The sequence below is a fragment of the Gobius niger genome (genome assembly GCF_951799975.1).
Source record: "Gobius niger genome assembly, chromosome: 18".
Lineage (NCBI taxonomy): Eukaryota > Metazoa > Chordata > Actinopteri > Gobiiformes > Gobiidae > Gobius > Gobius niger.
In genome coordinates, this window is record NC_136869.1 from 1,700,850 (window position 1) to 1,720,761 (window position 19,912).

Below are 19,912 nucleotides of genomic sequence, written 5' to 3' on the forward strand. Positions count from 1 at the left end.
GGCTTCTGTGCGGAAACGAAAAGCCGCTGCTGAATCCGAGACGGTTCTGATTAAAATATCTTCACGTGCGCCGGGAAATCTGCCAAAAGTCCTGCTTCTGGAGGCGCCTCGGCGTGACAGGAGGGTCTGAGAGGAGGAGAGGCCGAGCCGTAGTGAGGAGACGCTGATGGTTTGTGCGCGAAGTGCCAGTTGCCTCGGTGGTTTGTGCGGAGTGAGGGTGAGTAATGTGGTTTGGCGAGGGACAGATGGCTCCTAAAGTCGGAGGCGGCTCAAAAAAAAGTCCACTCTTTATGAGGAGGGAAAAAAAAAAAAGAAAAATCTCAATGAACGGACACGCGCGGGGCCGGAGTCTGGCACGAAACGGAGGGAAAACGGGGGGGGGGAAAAGTTTGAAAAAGGGAAGTTCAGGGACGAGACGTGGGGGGGTTTCCTCAGATCTGAGCGAGAACTGTCCTGGAAACCAAACCGATGTGAGGATGTGCCATCGTTACCGAGCGGAGATGGAGGTAAGTGGGTTTTTTTTGTGGGGGGGGGAGAAGCCGGAGGTGGATTTCCAGAAGCGAAACGTGGTGGTGGAGTCGGGACAGAAGTGGAAAAGGTCTGTGTGTCCTGGAGGAGGAAGAGTTGGAGCCTCTCGTCTCGTCTCGGTCTCTGGTTCCACTCCTGGGTCGTCCCGGGCTCTGCTGTTGCCGCTCTGTTGGCGCGGAGTGAGGAGCGCCGCACATGTTGAATGGTTTTAGGGGAAAGAGGCGGGACTTGCTCCGCTCTGCCTCCCTCTCTCTCCCTCCTCCTCCTCCTCCTCCTCTCGCTGCATCCGTCCTCTCTCTTCTCTTTTATTCATCACATTCCAGAGGCGTTAACCGCACACTCACCGGAGGATGAGTTTGTGTTTGAATAAACCCAGACAGAGTTACGTTAGAATCGTCCCGGTCATTTATGGGGCTGTGTTTGGCCAGGCACTTTTAGTATGGGTCGCTGTTGTGTCCTTGAGCCAGACACTTTACCCTCCTATACTTGTGTGTGAATGTCATATGATTAGAACAGCATGAAAAAGTGCATTCTGTGCATTCTTCTCACAGACTGAGACTGAAAAACAAATACATATTTTAACCTCTTATCACCCGCCTAAACCAAATGCATCCTGTCCTCTTTGGCTATAGGTCTGTGTAACACCTCATTTGAAAGCTAAGACCCACAAAACTGACCTTTTTCCCCGTGTTGTTGCTGTGTTGTGTCACCTTTTGTATGTTTTTTTTGTGTCACTTTTTGAATTTGATGTCACATTTTTGTTGATTTTTTGTTGATTTTTTGTCTTTTTTTTGTTGAATTTTTGTTGAATTTTTGTTGAATTTTTGTCATTTTTTGTTGATTTTTTTGTCACATTTTTGTTGAATTTTTGTTGAATTTTTGTCATTTTTTTGTTGATTTTTTTGTCATTTTTTGTTGAATTTTTGTCACTTTTTTGTTGAATTTTTGTTGAATTTTTGTCATTTTTTTGTTGAATTTTTGTCACTTTTTTATTGAATTTTTGTCACATTTTTGTTGAATTTTTGTCACTTTTTTGTTGAATTTTTGTCACATTTTTGTTGAGTTTTTGTCATTTTTTTGTTGAATTTTTGTCACATTTTTGTTGAATTTTTGTCACTTTTTTGTTGAATTTTTGTCTCATTTTTGTCTCATTTTTGTCACTTTTTTCTTGAATTTTTGTTTCCCCAAGAAGCTTTTTGATTCGGGTAAAGCCAAACTGGAGAAAATGGGATCCGTTCGGATGGAAGTTAACAGGTTTTTAATCTGATGATTTTTTCCCCTCATTCCTCTGTTTGAATGTTGTGGCTTTAGATTTACCTTAGGCGTAACTGTTAGAAAGACATTTACCTGTATGAACCTTTGTGTTCTGTGTGATATCTGTAGTATTTCCTCAGTACTCTCTGTAGTATTTCCTCAGTACTCTGTAGTACTTCCTCAGTACTCTGTAGTACTTCCTCAGTACTCTGTAGTATTTCCTCAGTACTCTCTGTAGTATTTCCTCAGTACTCTCTGTAGTATTTCCTCAGTACTCTCTGTAGTATTTCCTCAGTACTCTGTAGTACTTCCTCAGTACTCTGTAGTACTTCCTCAGTACTCTGTAGTACTCTGCGTGGTCGTGGTTTTCCCGCTGACGCTCTCTCCTCCTCCTCCGCTCAGACTCCACACCTTTATTTTCGTCCGTCCTCACGTTTGAGCGATGCAGAGGATTCTCCCGGTGACGCGCTCTCTCCTCTCCCGCCTCTTCCTCGCCCCCCCCCGCCGGCCGGACCGTCCCCCCCCCCCCCCGTCAGAGGGATGGCAGGAAGATGATGGAGGGATGGATGGAGGGATGGATGGAGGGACGCTGACGTGTGGATGTATTTTTACTCGTGGTGGATCTGTCACGTTCCGCTCTGGCTCTGAGTCTGCAGCGTGGATTCCCTCTGACGTACACGCCTCCACAGCCGCCTGCTCCTTTAGTACAGGATGGTGTCAGTGTCATGTAAAGCAAACGCTCCTCCAGGGCAGCGTCACCATCACACAGACACAAAACATGTACAACATCAGGCTCCAGGGTCAAGAAACGGGGAAGAATTAAAGGGAAAGTCGTGAGAAACTGACTGAAAATATTACAATATGGTGCAAAAACTCAAAATATCACTGAGAAAACACTCAAAACATCACTGAGAAAACACTCAAAATATCACTGAGAAAATAATCAAAAAATCACTGAGAAAATACTCAAAATATCACTGAGAAAATACTCAAAATATCACTGAGAAAATACTCAAAACATCACTGAGAAAATACTCAAAATATCACTGAGAAAATACTCAAAATATCACTGAGAAAATACTCAAAATATCACTGAGAAAATACTCAAAACATCACTGAGAAAATACTCAAAATATCACTGGGAAAATACTAAAAATATCAGAGAGAAAATACTCAAAATATCACTGAGAAAATACTCAAAATATCACTGAGAAAATACTCAAAATATCACTGAGAAAATACTCAAAATATCACTGAGAAAATACTCAAAATATCACTGAGAAAATACTCAAAATATCACTGAGAAAATACTCAAAATATCACTGGGAAAATACTCAAAATATCACTGAGAAAATACTCAAAAAATCACTGAGAAAATACTCAAAATATCACTGAGAAAATACTCAAAATATCACTGAGAAAATACTCAAAATATCACTGAGAAAATACTCAAAATATCACTGGGAAAATACTCAAAATATCACTGGGAAAATACTCAAAATATCAGAGAGAAAATACTCAAAATATCACTGAGAAAATACTCAAAATATCACTGAGAAAATACTCAAAATATCACTGAGAAAATACTCAAAAAATCACTGAGAAAATACTCAAAATATCACTGAGAAAATACTCAAAATATCACTGAGAAAATACTCAAAATATCACTGAGAAAATACTCAAAATATCACTGGGAAAATACTCAAAATATCACTGAGAAAATACTCAAAATATCACTGAGAAAATACTCAAAATATCACTGAGAAAATACTCAAAATATCACTGGGAAAATACTCAAAATATCACTGGGAAAATACTCAAAATATCACTGAGAAAATACTCAAAATATCACTGAGAAAATACTCAAAATATCACTGAGAAAATACTCAAAATATCACTGAGAAAATACTAAAAAATCACTGAGAAAATACTCAAAACATCACTGAGGAAATACTCAAAACATCACTGAGGAAATACTCAACAGATCACTGAGAAAATGCTCAAAACATCACTGAGAAAATACTAAAAATATCACTGAGAAAATACTAAAAATATCACTGAGAAAATACTCAAAATATCACTGAGAAAATACTCAAAATATCACTGAGAAAATACTCAAAAAATCACGGAAAATACGTAATTTTGTAGATTTATTCATAAAAAAACTTAAATTATCAAAAATCTTGGAAAGTTTTGGGGAAAAATTATTGGAAACATTTTGGAAAATTTTGGAAAGATTTTTTTTAAATTTTGGAATTGTTTGAAAAAGTTTAGAATTTGTTTTTTAAACATATTAGGAACCGTTTGGAAAATATTGGATTTTTATTTTATGTTTTTGAAAGTTTTTGATAAGGTCTGAAAACATTTTTGGAAAAAAGTTTGGAAAACATTGGATTTTTTTTTTTTTTTTCTAGGTTTATTTATTTTTATTTAGAAAAAAAAATTGAAATTGTCAAGAATCTTGGAAAAGTTTTTGGGAAAAAATATTGGAAACATTTTGGAATTTTTCTTGAAAAGGTTTTGAAAAAGTCGTCCAAAATGGCCGCCCTTCCTGGTCTTTCCCACACTGGTTCAAACACTGAAACACTTCACAGGCTCACATTTACACCGGGCTCTGTCCATTATTTAGATTCATACGTGTGACCTACGCGGAGGAGGCCTGACCTGGTCCAGACGACTGCTCTCTGAGATCCTTCGCCTCAGAGCTGAAGTGTTTGATGAGAAAACAAACGGCTGAAACGGTCTCCTCGCCTCCGGAGCCGGGATTACATCAAATCCGTCTAATCTCCCAAACCCGGGAAATATCGACTCTCGGCGCGTCGGGGTTCGGCCGAGGACGGGTTCACGGCAGGTGAGCGGCCATTTTGGAGACGCTGGAACACACGAGGAGAAGACTGGAGATGATCCAGGAAAGTCCGTAAAGCTTCACCGTTTTTTTCTGAAAGCATGAAAGGCTGTCTGAGATGACGCTGTAATCCAAATATGGTCATTTCCTTTGTAGTAGACGGTTTGGAAAAGTTTTAAGAAATGTTCGGAAAAGTTTGAAAAATAATTTTGATTTTTTTTTTGAATTTTTCTTTATTTTTTATGTTTTTTTTATTTTTTTGAATTAAAATTTTAGATTTTTTTAGAAATTGTGGATTTTTTCTTTTTTTTAATTGAAAAGTTTGGCATTTGTCTTTTTTTTTAAACATTTTTTGAAGAGTTTGGAAGTTTCGTTTCATGGCAGGTTTCTATTTATTTAAATTGACCAGTTTTCATCACATATTTTTACATTTTTCCTTGTTTGTGCAGCTGTGTGTCTTAGTGGTTGAAATTATATGAATAAAGTTGGACTGGAGTTGGAACACTGGTCTCGAGGAAGGTCCAGAGTCACAGCAGAAGCGAGGCTAAAGTCGGGCTGAAGTCGGGCTAAAGTCGGGCTGAAGTCGGGCTAAAGTCGAGCTAAAGTCGGGCTAAAGTTGGGCTAAAGTTGGGCGGAAGTCGAGCTAAAGTCGAGCTAAAGTCGGGCTAAAGTTGGGCTAAAGTCGAGCTAAAGTCGGGCTAAAGTCGGGCTAAATTCGGGCTAAAGTCGAGCTAAAGTCGAGCTAAAGTCGGGCTAAAGTCGGGCTAAAGTCGGGCTAAAGTCGGGCTAAAGTCGGGCTAAAGTCGGGCTAAAGTCGAGCTAAAGTCGGGCTAACGTCGGGCTGAAGTCGAGCTAAAGTCGGGCTATAGTCGAGCTAAAGTCGAGCTATAGTCGGGCTAAAGTCGAGCTAAAGTCGAGCTAAAGTCGGGCTAAAGTCGGGCTAAAGTTGGGCTAAAGTCGGGCTAAATTCGGGCTAAAGTCGGGCTAAAGTCGAGCTAAAGTCGAGCTAAAGTCGGGCTAAAGTCGGGCTAAAGTCGGGCTAAAGTTGGGCTAAAGTCGGGCTAAAGTCGGGCTAAAGTCGGGCTAAAGTCGAGCTAAAGTCGGGCTAACGTCGGGCTGAAGTCGAGCTAAAGTCGGGCTATAGTCAAGCTAAAGTCGAGCTATAGTCGGGCTAAAGTCGGGCTAAAGTCGAGCTAAAGTCGAGCTAAAGTCGGGCTATAGTCGAGCTAAAGTCGAGCTATAGTCGGGCTAAAGTCGGGCTAAAGTCGAGCTAATGTCGAGCTAAAGTCGGGCTAACGTTGGGCTAAAGTCGGGCTAAGGTCAGGCTAAAGTCGGGCTAAAGTCGAGCTTAAGTCGAGCTAAAGTCGAGCTAAAGTCGGGCTAAAGTCGAGCTAAAGTCGGGCTAAAGTTGAGCTGAAGTTGGGCTAAAGTTGAGCTAAAGTTGGGCTAAAGTCGTGTTAAAGTTGGGCTGAAGTCGTGTTAAAGTCGAGCTAAAGTCGTGTTAAAGTCGGGCTAAAGTCGAGCTAAAGTCGGGCTATAGTCGAGCTAAAGTCGAGCTATAGTCGGGCTAAAGTCGGGCTAAAGTCGAGCTAATGTCGAGCTAAAGTCGGGCTAACGTTGGGCTAAAGTCGGGCTAAGGTCAGGCTAAAGTCGGGCTAAAGTCGAGCTTAAGTCGAGCTAAAGTCGAGCTAAAGTCGGGCTAAAGTCGAGCTAAAGTCGGGCTAAACTCGGGCTGAAGTCGTGTTAAAGTCGGGCTAAAGTCGGGCTGAAGATGGGCTGAAGTCGGGCTGAAGTCGGGCTAAAGTCGGGCTAAAGTCGGGCTAAAGTCGGGTTGAAGTCGGGCTAAAGTCGAGCTAAAGTCGGGCTGAAGATGGGCTGAAGTCGGGCTAAAGTCGAGCTAAAGTCGGGCTGAAGTCGAGCTAAAGTCGGGCTAAAGTCGGGCTGAAGATGGGCTGAAGTCGGGCTGAAGTCGGGCTAAAGTCGGGCTAAAGTCGGGCTAAAGTCGGGTTGAAGTCGGGCTAAAGTCGAGCTAAAGTCGGGCTAAACTCGGGCTGAAGTTGGGCTAAAGTCGAGCTAAAGTCGGGCTAAAGTCGAGCTAAAGTCGGGCTGAAGTCGAGCTAAAGTCGGGCTATAGTCGAGCTAAAGTCGGGTTAAAGTTGGGCTAAAGTCGAGCTAAAGTCGGGCTATAGTCGAGCTAAAGTCGGGCTAAAGTCGAGCTAAAGTCGGGCTATAGTCGAGCTAAAGTCGGGCTAAAGTTGGGCTGAAGAGCAGCTAAAGCCGGGCTAAAGTCGGGCTATAGTCGAGCTAAAGTCGGGCTAAAGTTGGGCTGAAGAGCAGCTAAAGTCGGGCTAAAGTCGGGCTAAAGCCGGGCAAAAGTCGGGCTAAAGTCGGGCTAAAGTCGGGCTAAAGTCGGGCTGAAGCCGGGCCAAAGTCGGGCTAAAGTCGGGCTAAAGTCGGGCTAAAGTCGTGTTAAAGTCGGGCTAAAGTCGAGCTAAAGTCGGGCTAAAGTCGGGCCAAAGTCGTGTTAAAGTCGGGCTAAAGTCGGGCTAAAGTCGAGCTAAAGTCGTGTTAAAGTCGAGCTAAAGTCGGGCTAAAGTCGGGCCAAAGTCGTGTTAAAGTCGGGCTAAAGTCGAGCTGAAGTCGGGCTAAAGTCGAGCTAAAGTCGTGTTAAAGTCGAGCTAAAGTCGGGCTAAAGTCGGGCCAAAGTCGTGTTAAAGTCGGGCTAAAGTCGAGCTAAAGTCGTGTTAAAGTCGAGCTAAAGTCGGGCCAAAGTCGAGCTAAAGTCGTGTTAAAGTCGAGCTAAAGTCGGGCTAAAGTCGGGCCAAAGTCGAGCTAAAGTCGTGTTAAAGTCGAGCTAAAGTCGGGCCAAAGTCGAGCTAAAGTCGTGTTAAAGTCGAGCTAAAGTCGGGCTAAAGTCGTGTTAAAGTCGAGCTAAAGTCGGGCTAAAGTCGGGCCAAAGTCGAGCTAAAGTCGTGTTAAAGTCGAGCTAAAGTCGGGCTAAAGTCGTGTTAAAGTCGGGCTAAAGTCGGGCTAAAGTCGGGCTAAAGTCGGGCTAAAGTCGGGCTAAAGTCGGGCTAAAGTCGGGCTAAAGTCGGGGTAAAGTCGGGCCAAAGTCGTGTTAAAGTCGGGCTAAAGTCGAGCTGAAGTCGTGTTAAAGTCGAGCTAAAGTCGGGCTAAAGTCGGGCTAAAGTCGGGCTAAAGTCGGGCTAAAGTCGGGCTAAAGTCGGGCCGAAGTCGAGCTGAAGTCGGGCTAAAGTCGGGCTAAAGTCGAGCTAAAGTCGAGCTAAAGTCGAGCTAAAGTCGAGTAAAGTCGAGCTAAAGTCGGGCTAAAGTCGGGCTAAAGTCGGGCTAAAGTCGGGCCAAAGTCGAGCTGAAGTCGGGCTAAAGTCGAGCTAAAGTCGTGTTAAAGTCGGGCTAAAGTCGGGCCAAAGTCGAGCTGAAGTCGGGCTAAAGTCAGGCTAAAGTCGTGTTAAAGTCGAGTTAAAGTCGGGCTAAAGTCGTGTTAAAGTCGAGCTAAAGTTGGGCTAAAGTCGTGTTAAAGTCGGGCTAAAGTCGTGTTAAAGTCTGGCTAAGGTTGTGTTAAAGTCGAGCTAAAGTCGAGCTAAAGTCGGGCTAAAGTCGGGCTAAAGTCGGGCTAAAGTCGTGTTAAAGTCGGGCTAAGGTCGTGTTAAAGTCGAGCTAAAGTCGAGCTAAAGTTGGGCTAAAGTCGGGCTAAAGTCGTGTTAAAGTCGGGCTAAGGTCGTGTTAAAGTCGAGCTAAAGTCGTGTTAAAGTCGGGCTAAAGTCGGTCTAAAGTCGTGTTAATGTCGAGCTAAAGTCGTGTTAAAGTCGAGCTAAAGTTGGGCTAAAGTCGTGTTAAAGTCGGGCTAAAGTCGTGTTAAAGTCGGGCTAAGGTTGTGTTAAAGTCGAGCTAAAGTCGGGCTAAAGTCGGGCTAAAGTCGGGCTAAAGTCGTGTTAAAGTCGGGCTAAGGTCGTGTTAAAGTCGAGCTAAAGTTGGGCTAAAGTCGGGCTAAAGTCGGGCTGAAGCGCGGCTGAAGCGCGGCTGAAGTCGAGCTAAAGTCGGGCTAAAGTCGGGCTAAAGTCGGGCTAAAGTCGTGTTAAAGTCGGGCTAAGGTCGTGTTAAAGTCGAGCTAAAGTCGGGATAAAGTCGGGCTAAAGTCGGGCTAAAGTCGAGCTGAAGTCGAGCTAAAGTCGAGCTAAAGTCGGGTTAAAGTCGAGCTAAAGTCGAGCTAAAGTCGGGCTGAAGTCGAGCTGAAGTCGGGCTAAAGTCGGGATAAAGTCGGGATAAAGTCGGGATAAAGTCGGGATAAAGTCGGGCTAAAGTTGGGCTAAAGTCGGGCTGAAGTTGGGCTGAAGTCGAGCTGAAGTCGGGCTGAAGTCGAGTTAAAGTCGGGCTAAAGTCGGGCTAAAGTCGGGATAAAGTCGGGCTAAAGTCGGGCTGAAGTTGGGCTGAAGTCGGGCTAAAGTCGAGCTAAAGTCGGGCTGAAGTCGAGCTAAAGTCGGGCTAAAGTCGGGCTGAAGATGGGCTGAAGTCGGGCTGAAGTCGGGCTAAAGTCGGGCTAAAGTCGGGCTAAAGTCGGGTTGAAGTCGGGCTAAAGTCGAGCTAAAGTCGGGCTAAACTCGGGCTGAAGTTGGGCTAAAGTCGAGCTAAAGTCGGGCTAAAGTCGAGCTAAAGTCGGGCTGAAGTCGAGCTAAAGTCGGGCTATAGTCGAGCTAAAGTCGGGTTAAAGTTGGGCTAAAGTCGAGCTAAAGTCGGGCTATAGTCGAGCTAAAGTCGGGCTAAAGTCGAGCTAAAGTCGGGCTATAGTCGAGCTAAAGTCGGGCTAAAGTTGGGCTGAAGAGCAGCTAAAGCCGGGCTAAAGTCGGGCTATAGTCGAGCTAAAGTCGGGCTAAAGTTGGGCTGAAGAGCAGCTAAAGTCGGGCTAAAGTCGGGCTAAAGCCGGGCAAAAGTCGGGCTAAAGTCGGGCTAAAGTCGGGCTAAAGTCGGGCTGAAGCCGGGCCAAAGTCGGGCTAAAGTCGGGCTAAAGTCGGGCTAAAGTCGTGTTAAAGTCGGGCTAAAGTCGAGCTAAAGTCGGGCTAAAGTCGGGCCAAAGTCGTGTTAAAGTCGGGCTAAAGTCGGGCTAAAGTCGAGCTAAAGTCGTGTTAAAGTCGAGCTAAAGTCGGGCTAAAGTCGGGCCAAAGTCGTGTTAAAGTCGGGCTAAAGTCGAGCTGAAGTCGGGCTAAAGTCGAGCTAAAGTCGTGTTAAAGTCGAGCTAAAGTCGGGCTAAAGTCGGGCCAAAGTCGTGTTAAAGTCGGGCTAAAGTCGAGCTAAAGTCGTGTTAAAGTCGAGCTAAAGTCGGGCCAAAGTCGAGCTAAAGTCGTGTTAAAGTCGAGCTAAAGTCGGGCTAAAGTCGGGCCAAAGTCGAGCTAAAGTCGTGTTAAAGTCGAGCTAAAGTCGGGCCAAAGTCGAGCTAAAGTCGTGTTAAAGTCGAGCTAAAGTCGGGCTAAAGTCGTGTTAAAGTCGAGCTAAAGTCGGGCTAAAGTCGGGCCAAAGTCGAGCTAAAGTCGTGTTAAAGTCGAGCTAAAGTCGGGCTAAAGTCGTGTTAAAGTCGGGCTAAAGTCGGGCTAAAGTCGGGCTAAAGTCGGGCTAAAGTCGGGCTAAAGTCGGGCTAAAGTCGGGCTAAAGTCGGGGTAAAGTCGGGCCAAAGTCGTGTTAAAGTCGGGCTAAAGTCGAGCTGAAGTCGTGTTAAAGTCGAGCTAAAGTCGGGCTAAAGTCGGGCTAAAGTCGGGCTAAAGTCGGGCTAAAGTCGGGCTAAAGTCGGGCCGAAGTCGAGCTGAAGTCGGGCTAAAGTCGAGCTAAAGTCGAGCTAAAGTCGAGCTAAAGTCGAGCTAAAGTCGAGTAAAGTCGAGCTAAAGTCGGGCTAAAGTCGGGCTAAAGTCGGGCTAAAGTCGGGCCAAAGTCGAGCTGAAGTCGGGCTAAAGTCGAGCTAAAGTCGTGTTAAAGTCGGGCTAAAGTCGGGCCAAAGTCGAGCTGAAGTCGGGCTAAAGTCAGGCTAAAGTCGTGTTAAAGTCGAGCTAAAGTCGTGTTAAAGTCGGGCTAAAGTCGTGTTAAAGTCGAGCTAAAGTTGGGCTAAAGTCGTGTTAAAGTCGGGCTAAAGTCGTGTTAAAGTCTGGCTAAGGTTGTGTTAAAGTCGAGCTAAAGTCGAGCTAAAGTCGGGCTAAAGTCGGGCTAAAGTCGGGCTAAAGTCGTGTTAAAGTCGGGCTAAGGTCGTGTTAAAGTCGAGCTAAAGTCGAGCTAAAGTTGGGCTAAAGTCGGGCTAAAGTCGTGTTAAAGTCGGGCTACGGTCGTGTTAAAGTCGAGCTAAAGTCGTGTTAAAGTCGGGCTAAAGTCGGTCTAAAGTCGTGTTAATGTCGAGCTAAAGTCGTGTTAAAGTCGAGCTAAAGTTGGGCTAAAGTCGTGTTAAAGTCGGGCTAAAGTCGTGTTAAAGTCGGGCTAAGGTTGTGTTAAAGTCGAGCTAAAGTCGGGCTAAAGTCGGGCTAAAGTCGTGTTAAAGTCGGGCTAAGGTCGTGTTAAAGTCGAGCTAAAGTTGGGCTAAAGTCGGGCTAAAGTCGGGCTGAAGCGCGGCTGAAGCGCGGCTGAAGTCGAGCTAAAGTCGGGCTAAAGTCGGGCTAAAGTCGGGCTAAAGTCGTGTTAAAGTCGGGCTAAGGTCGTGTTAAAGTCAAGCTAAAGTCGGGATAAAGTCGGGCTAAAGTCGGGCTAAAGTCGAGCTGAAGTCGAGCTAAAGTCGAGCTAAAGTCGGGTTAAAGTCGAGCTAAAGTCGAGCTAAAGTCGGGCTGAAGTCGAGCTGAAGTCGGGCTAAAGTCGGGATAAAGTCGGGATAAAGTCGGGATAAAGTCGGGATAAAGTCGGGCTAAAGTTGGGCTAAAGTCGGGCTGAAGTTGGGCTGAAGTCGAGCTGAAGTCGGGCTGAAGTCGAGTTAAAGTCGGGCTAAAGTCGGGCTAAAGTCGGGATAAAGTCGGGCTAAAGTCGGGCTGAAGTTGGGCTGAAGTCGAGCTGAAGTCGGGCTGAAGTCGAGTTAAAGTCGGGCTAAAGTCGGGCTAAAGTCGTGTTAAAGTCGGGCTAAAGCCGGGATAAAGTCGGGCTAAAGTTGGGGTAAAGTCGGGCTGAAGTCGGGATAAAGTCGGGCTGAAGTCCAGCTGAATGCGGCTGAAGTCGGGCTAAAGTCGGGCTAAAGTTGGGCTGAAGTCGTGTTAAAGTCGGGCTGAAGCGCGGCTGAAGCGCGGCTAAAGTCGGGCTGAAGTCGAGCTAAAGTCGTGCTGAAGTCGAGCTAAAGTCGAGCTAAAGTCGGGCTAAAGTCGGGCTAAAGTCGGGCTAAAGTCGGGCTAAAGTCGGGCTAAAGTCGAGCTAAAGTCGAGCTGAAGTCGGGCTAACGTTGGGCTAAAGTCGGGCTAACGTTGGGCTAAAGTCGGGCTAAAGTCGGGCTAACGTTGGGCTAAAGTCGGGCTAAAGTCGAGCTAAAGTCGGGCTAAAGTCGGGCTAACGTTGGGCTAAAGTTGGGCTAAAGTCGGGCTAAAGTCCGGCTAAAGTCGTGTTAGAGTCGGGCTAAAGTCGGGCTAAAGTCGGGCTAAAGTCGTGTTAAAGTCGGGCTAAAGTCGGGCTAAAGTCGAGCTAAAGTCGGGCTAACGTTGGGCTAAAGTCGGGCTAAAGTCGGGCTAACGTTGGGCTAAAGTCGGGCTAAAGTCGGGCTAACGTTGGGCTAAAGTCGGGCTAAAGTCGAGCTAAAGTCGTGTTAAAGTCGAGCTAAAGTCGGGCTAAAGTCGAGCTAAAGTCGGGCTAAAGTCGGGCTAACGTTGGGCTAAAGTCGGGCTAAAGTCGAGCTAAAGTCGAGCTAAAGTCGGGCTAAAGTCGGGCTGAAGTTGGGTTAAAATCGGGGTAAAGTTGGGCTAAAGTCGAGCTAAAGTCGAGCTAAAGTTGGGCTAAAGTCGAGCTAAAGTCGGGCTAAAGTCGGGCTAAAGTCGGGCTGAAGTCGGGCTAAAGTCGGGCTAAAGTCGGGCTGAAGTCGGGCTGAAGTCGGGCTGAAGTCGGGCTAAAGTCGAGCTAAAGTCGAGCTAATGTCGGGATAAAGTCGAGCTAAAGTCGGGCTAAAGTCGTGTTAAAGTCGAGCTAAAGTCGGGCTAAAGTCGAGCTAAAGTCGTGTTAAAGTCGGGCTAAAGTCGTGTTAAAGTCGGGCTAAAGTCGAGCTAAAGTCGGGCTAAAGTCGGGCTAAAGTCGTGTTAAAGTCGGGCTAAAGTCGAGCTGAAGTCGAGCTAAAGTCGGGCTAAAGTCGGGCTAAAGTCGAGCTAAAGTCGAGCTAAAGTCGAGCTGAAGTCGAGCTAAAGTCGGGCTAAAGTCGGGCTAAAGTCGAGCTGAAGTCGAGCTAAAGTCGTGTTAAAGTCGGGCTAAAGTCGTGCTAAAGTCGGGCTAAAGTCGGGCTAAAGTCGAGCTAAAGTCGGGCTAAAGTCGGGCTAAAGTCGTGTTAAAGTCGGGCTAAAGTCGAGCTTCAGTCGAGCTAAAGTCGGGCTAAAGTTGGGCTAAAGTCGTGTTAAAGTCGGGCTAAAGTCGAGCTAAAGTCGGGCTAAAGTCGTGTTAAAGTCGGGCTAAAGTCGAGCTGAAGTCGAGCTAAAGTCGTGTTAAAGTCGGGCTAAAGTCGAGCTGAAGTCGAGCTAAAGTCGGGCTAAAGTCGAGCTGAAGTCGGGTTAAAGTCGGGCTAAAGTCGAGCTGAAGTCGAGCTAAAGTCGGGCTAAAGTCGAGCTGAAGTCGGGTTAAAGTCGGGCTAAAGTCGAGCTAAAGTCGGGCTATAGTCGAGCTAAAGTCGGGCTAAAGTCGGGCTAAAGTCGGGCTAAAGTCGGGCTAAAGTTGGGGTAAAGTCGGGCTGAAGTCGAGCTGAAGTCGGGCTGAAGTCGGGCTAAAGTCGAGCTAAAGTCGGGCTAAAGTCGAGTTAAAGTCGAGCTAAAGTCGGGCTAAAGTCGAGCTAAAGTCGGGCTAAAGTCGGGCTGAAGTCGGGATGAAGCGTGGCTAAAGTCGGGCTGAAGTCGAGCTGAAGTCGGGCTAAAGTCGGGCTAAAGTCGGGCTGAAGTCGAGCTAAAGTCGGGCTAAAGTCGGGCTAAAGTCGGGCTGAAGTCGGGCTAACGTTGGGCTAAAGTCGGGCTAAAGTAGGGCTAAAGTTGGGCTGAAGTCGAGCTGAAGTCGGGCTAAAGTCGGGCTAAAGTCGGGCTAAAGTCGAGCTAAAGTCGAGCTAAAGTCGTGCTATAGTCGGGCTGAAGTCGGGTTAAAGTCCGGCTGAAATCCGGCTGAAGTGCGGCTGAAGTGCGGCTGAAGCGCGGCTGAAATCCGGCTGAAGTCCAGCTGAAGTCCAGCTGAAGCGCGGCTTAAGTCGGGCTGAAGTCGGGCTGAAGCGAGCCTTTACCCGGGATAACCCTCCGGTCTGTGCACACTTCTGTTTGATGTGGATGGAGCCAATTTGCGAAGACGGTACTTTAAGTTTCTCTGAGTCCTCTCCTCCCCCTCCTCCCCCTCTCTCCTCTCTCTGATGTGGATGTGGGTCGATAGGGTCCAATGTAAATGAATTAATGAGGCCTGTCCCGGGATGACTGCGCTGACGGAGAGGAGCCGCAGACGGAGGTGAAACAGGGACGTTCACATGAAAGAGAGGAATTAAACCGAGAGAGCGGGTAATGAGGACGAGGTGAACTCCAGACCCACGGCAGAACCTCAGGGATCTTCTCTCGTCCTGTTTCTGCAGCTTTACTCCAGGAGCGTCGGTGTCCAGAACTTCTCACCTTCACTCCACCACGTTCGAGACAAATACAGTCACGATCACGAGGTTAAGACCGGTGGAAACTTCAATCTGCAACAAGGAGAACTGGGAGAAAATCAACATATCAACTGAAATCTGAATGTGAAGTCTGTGGTTCCAGCTGAGCCCAGGCCTTTAGAAGGTCATTTTCTGTCATGACTTTGTCCTGAAGGTTCTGGTTCAGGTTCTGCGACTGAAGCTTCAGAAACAAAGAGCCAGAACTGAGACACTGAAAGGTGAAGAAAGTTTGATTCTCTGATGATGAAACTGTTTCCAAACTGAGATCTAAATAACTCAGCCCCAGTAATGATCCCGAATGAGCTGTGACGTTCACATGGCTGATCAATCTCCTCCCACGAAGCCTGTTCCTTAAAGGGGCCGGATGCAAGTTCTCCATTTTATACTCACTGCTGCCACCTCAGGTCATACGTGTAACTGCAGCTTCATGTAGTAACGCGTTTCTGAGTGACAGTTGTGGTGAACAGGTCTGAGCTCATTCTGCACACGAGGACATGGAGGAACATGGAGGAACATGGAGGAACATGGAGGAACATGGAGGAACATGTAGGGGAGGAAAACACTTAACTTTAACATCTTTAAACTCTGTATAGTCCCTTTAAAGGGGCAAAAAGACTTCGCTTCAACTTTTTAGTGCTGCCACTTTTTTGCTGGATTTTTGTCTTTTTTTGCTGATTTTTTGTCATTTTTTTGCTGAATTTTTGCTCATTTTAGATTTGGAGAATTGGAGGAAACATGTTGAGGTGGGAGTTAAGAGGTTAAGACAGACTTTCAACTGCTCTTTGAGGTCTGATGTTCTTTGTTCTTCGTCCTTGACCTCGTTGGTCGAGGTCTGATGTTCTTTTTAGCTGGATTTTTGTCATTTTTCTGCTGGATTTTTGTCATTTTGTCGATGGATTTTTGTCACTTTTTTGATGGACTTTTGTCATTTTTTTGATGGACTTTTGTCATTTTTTTCCTGTTTTTTTGTCATTTTTTCCCCCTGGATTTTTGTCTTTTTGTTGATGGATTTTTGTCTTTTTTTTTTCTGGATTTTTGTCTTTTTTTTTCTGGATTTTTGTAATTTTATTTGCTGGTTCAGTTCTTCGTCCTCGACCTCGTTGGTCTGTGAGGTCTGATGTTCTTCGTCCTCGACCTGGTTGGTCTGTGAGGTCTGATGTTCTTCGTCCTCGTCCTCGTTGGTCTGTGAGGTCTGATGTTCTTCGTCCTCGACCTCGTTGCTCTGTGAGGTCTGATGTTCTTCGTCCTCGACCTCGTTGCTCTGTGAGGTCTGAGGTTCTTCTCTGCTCCTCGTCCTTGACCTCGTTGTTCTGTGAGGTCTGATGTTCCTCGTCCTTGACCTCGTTGGTCTGTGAGGTCTGATGTTCCTCGTCCTTGACCTCGTTGGTCTGTGAGGTCTGATGCTCCTCGTCCTCGACCTCGTTGGTCTGTGAGGTCTGATGCTCCTCGTCCTCGACCTGGTTGGTCTGTGAGGTCTGATGTTCCTCGTCCTCGACCTCGTTGGTCTGTGAGGTCTGATGTTCCTCGTCCTCGACCTCGTTGGTCTGTGAGGTCTGATGTTCTTCGTCCTCGTCCTCGTTGGTCTGTGAGGTCTGATGTTCTTCGTCCTCGACCTCGTTGGTCTGTGAGGTCTGATGTTCTTTGTCCTCGACCTCGTTGGTCTGTGAGGTCTGATGTTCTTCGACCTCGACCTCGTTGGTCTGTGAGGTCTGAGGTTCTTCGTCCTTGTTGGTCTGTGAGGTCTGATGTTCTTCTCTGTTCTTCGTCCTCGACCTCGTTGGTCTGTGAGGTCTGATGTTCCTTGTCCTCGTTGGTCTGTGAGGTCTGATGTTCTTCGTCCTTGACCTGGTTGGTCTGTGAGGTCTGAGGTTCTTCTCTGCTCCTCGTCCTCGACCTGGTTGGTCTGTGAGGTCTGAGGTTCTTCTCTGCTCCTCGTCCTCGACCTGGTTGGTCTGTGAGGTCTGATGCTCCTCGTCCTTGACCTGGTTGGAAGCGTCAGGCCTGAAGTTCCTCCACTGAGACCCGTGAGTGCTGAGCGTGACGTGAACGTGTTCAAACGCACATGTTAAAAGCCTCTGCATAATGAAGGAGCTGCTGCTGAAACTTTGATCTGATTCAAATTTAGGCCTTTTTAGCTGAAAAAAAAAGGAATTCCCTCGAGCTCACGGCCCAGATCAGGCCCGGCATCGAAACACAGACTCAGGCTCTTCATCTCCATGTCTACACCTGCAGCTCCTCTTCACCTCCACACCTGCAGCTCCTCTTCATCTCCACACCTGCAGCTCCTCCTCACACCTGCAGCTCCTCTTCACCTCCACACCTGCAGCTTACCTCCACACCTGCAGCTCCTCTTCATCTTCACACCTGCAGCTCCTCTTCATCTCCACACCTGCAGCTCCTCTTCATGTCCACACCTGCAGCTCACCTCCACACCTGCAGCTCCTCTTCACCTTCACACCTGCAGCTCCTCTTCATCTCCACACCTGCAGCTCCTCTTCATCTCCACACCTGCAGCTCCTCTTCATCTCCACACCTGCAGCTCCTCTTCATCTCCACACCTGCAGCTCCTCTTCACCTTCACACCTGCAGCTCCTCTTCATCTCCACACCTGCAGCTCCTCTTCACCTCCACACCTGCAGCTCCTCTTCACCTTCACACCTGCAGCTCCTCTTCATCTCCACACCTGCAGCTCCTCTTCATCTCCACACCTGCAGCTCCTCTTCATCTTCACACCTGCAGCTCCTCTTCATCTCCACACCTGCAGCTCCTCTTCATCTCCACACCTGCAGCTCCTCTTCACACCTGCAGCTCCTCTTCATCTCCACACCTGCAGCTCCTCTTCACACCTGCAGCTCCTCTTCATCTCCACACCTGCAGCTCCTTGGACACACACGCCATCTTGTGGTGATATCAGAACATTACACCGATGTCAGTGAGAAGACGATGGCGGGAACACCAGTTCTCCAAAGAAAATGATCCAGGAAAAAAAATCTATCCAAATGATCTGAATAAAAGACATTTATTTATGTCCAACACTGTCTCTATCGTCATGTGGGGATTAAGTAAGGGATAATGTATAGAACGCTGGTCATTAAGCGGAGGGGTCTTGTTTCGCCCTGAAGGTTCTTATTTTCCCGATAATGACCAGCGTATAATAAGCGTATCCCGCTTATTATACGGCCATTTGCCAACTGAACACACAACATAAACGTCGTACACTTTTATGAACGTCGAAAGTTTATTTAATGACTTCCGCGACAAATAGTTTCCAAAAGTTTGCGTGTTACTCGACAACGTTTGGCTAGGCTAGAAGCAGCAAGGCTAGCAGCTAGCCTAGCTACTTAGCTGAAGGCGCAGTTGGAGGAATGGTGGTGAATCTCTGGGTAAGTTGAAAGTCAGACTCACGCTAACTTCACGAGCGATTCCCCGACTTCTCTCTCAGTGACGGGACAGATAGTGTCGCTACTACGTACGCGCGGAGTGATATGAAAGCATGAACTCCGTTACCATTGGCAGCGTCATTATTTTTCTCAGAGGTCCTTTATCAGAAAATAATGACCGGGAGAACGTTGTGAAGAGCCGTATAATAAAATGTGACAGATTTTAGTAATCGTAGCCGCTCGGACATCAGTGACTGTGAAGCACTGGGACGATATAACCTTATTTATTCACCATGTGGTTTTAAATAGTTATTGTAAGAGTCACATTTGCAGAGTCATGTTGTGCAGTTGTAAATCTTATACTGAAATACTAAGTGGTAAATTGTCGTAGAAATAAACGATATAGCTAGCGTGCTATGTAGCTAGCCTGTTTAGCCCCGCCTCTATGATAGCCGTCTGTCTCACATGTAGAGTTTAGTTTATTTTTTGTATATTTTTTATTTTTTTCTCGATCCGATACTGATATTCAATATCGGAACCGACACTGGAACAAATACGATATTGAGTTTTGGCTACAAATATCCGATACTGAACCGATACCAGTTTTGTCTCTCATCGCCTGAAAAACACAACTTTTACTAAGTCTGAGTGAATCTGGGCTGCAGATCATTCTGAAGCTTTGAACCTGGAGAATTCAACCTCTTAAAGGGGCTGCATGCAAGTTGTTCATTTTATGCTCACTACTGCCACCTCTGGGCTTATGTGTAACTGCATCTTCTATATTAAAGGAACAGGCCGCCGTTTTTCCATACTGAGATATGTTCTTACCTGAGCTTTGACGTAATAATACCAGGAGTAGTTTGAACTACTCCTGGTATTATTACGCCTTACAATATAGTTCCCCCTTTTTTTCGCTTAGAAAATCCACATTGTTTAATTGTGTGTAATTATACTTTGTAGTGGAACACTTCACGTAACCATATTTAAATAGGGGAAACGTGGAAGAGCTTGGTAGATTCTATCTTGACCTGTTTTGGAGCTATAGAGGAGAGAGGGAGAGGCTAAATGCTAACGCCGTCTGCGCTGTGTTTACGTGACTGAAGATCAGACAGGTCCTAAAGAACTCGTCACAGCTCAGGTAAGAACATATCTCAGTATGTAAACACGGTGGCCTGTTCCTTTAAGATCCTGCATGACGGCACTTCGGACCCGAATTAACACCTTTTTGAGTGACAGTGCAGGATTTTAGAGGCAGTTTTGGTGAACAGGTCTGGCTGGAACATGTAGGGGGAGGAAAATACTTAATTTTAACATTTTTAAACTCTGTATAGTCCCTTTAACCTGAACTACTTATTATGTTAAGCAGAAATTTTGAATTTTATAAAAGTACAATCCAACCCATTTTTATCCTACAAAAAAAAGCGGTCAGAATAGTCAGCTATGCAGATTATTTTGCCCCAACAAATCCTTTGTTCATTAAATTAAAAATACTAAAACTACACGACTTAGTTGATCTTGGCACAGCTGTTGTTATGTATAAGGTGCATAACCATGAGCTTCCTGAATGTAAACAAGAAAGGTTTAAACCCAGAGAGACTATAATCTCAGAGGAACTCATATCTATCAGAAAAGAGCATTTGGAACAAACACCAAAGCCAGATGTGTCTCAGTCAGAGGAGTAAACATCTGGAATAGTCTGAATGACACCTTAAAAAACTCAACATCCTTAAACGCTTTCAAAAAAATGTTCAAATCTGATGTAATTAGTAGTTATAAGGCACTAGCGCAAACTCGCATATAAACTCTCCTGTGTACATTATATTTTGTCTTTACATTATTGATTGATGTGTGACTTGTGCGAATTCATTTTGTAACTAATTGATACAGAAACATAATCATTTGTCCTCATCTTGCAGACGGTAAAACTGCTGTAGACTCTAAGTTACTATAAGTTGCAATAAGTTTCAATAGGGTTTGGCTTTAGAAAAGTGTTTCACTTCAGCCAAAACCCTTTTCAGTCGTTGTTTCTGTGTTTTCATGTTTTGTAGTAAATCGTGTCTGTGTGAAGATACT